Source organism: Arachis duranensis, chromosome 10 (genome assembly GCF_000817695.3).
Source record: "Arachis duranensis cultivar V14167 chromosome 10, aradu.V14167.gnm2.J7QH, whole genome shotgun sequence".
Lineage (NCBI taxonomy): Eukaryota > Viridiplantae > Streptophyta > Magnoliopsida > Fabales > Fabaceae > Arachis > Arachis duranensis.
The window spans coordinates 40619631-40620126 of record NC_029781.3 but is presented as its reverse complement, the minus strand read 5'-3'; positions in this window follow the sequence as shown (position 1 = coordinate 40620126).

Here is a 496-nt window from a genome sequence, read left to right as displayed (position 1 = left end):
GTTGGCTTTGTGAAGTCACCAAGCATTCTCCTTGCATTATTATTATTATTATTTTCGGCTGCTATGTCCTTCTCTTGTTCGAAAATTTCTGAAAGGTTGTTTCTGGATTGTTGTAATTTAGCTTCTCTTAATTTTCTCTTCAGAGTCCTTTCAGGTTCTGGATCCACTTCAACAAGAGTGCCCTTTTCCCTGTTCCTGCTCATGTGAAAGAGAAGAAAACAAGAAAAGAAAGAGGAATCCTCTATGTCACAGTATAGAGATTTCTTTATGTTAGTAGAAGAAGAAAGGGGTATAAGAAAGAAGAAGGATGGATTCGGATTTTTGGATGAAGAGAGGTGAAGAGAAGTGTTAGTAATTAAATAATTAAATAGAATAAGAGAAGAGAAGAGAGATTTCGAAATTAATTTTTGAAAAGGGGTTAGTAATTTTTGAAAATTAGAGATAAGATAAGATTAAAATTAAAAATTAAAACAAAAAGAATTTTTGAAAAAGAGAG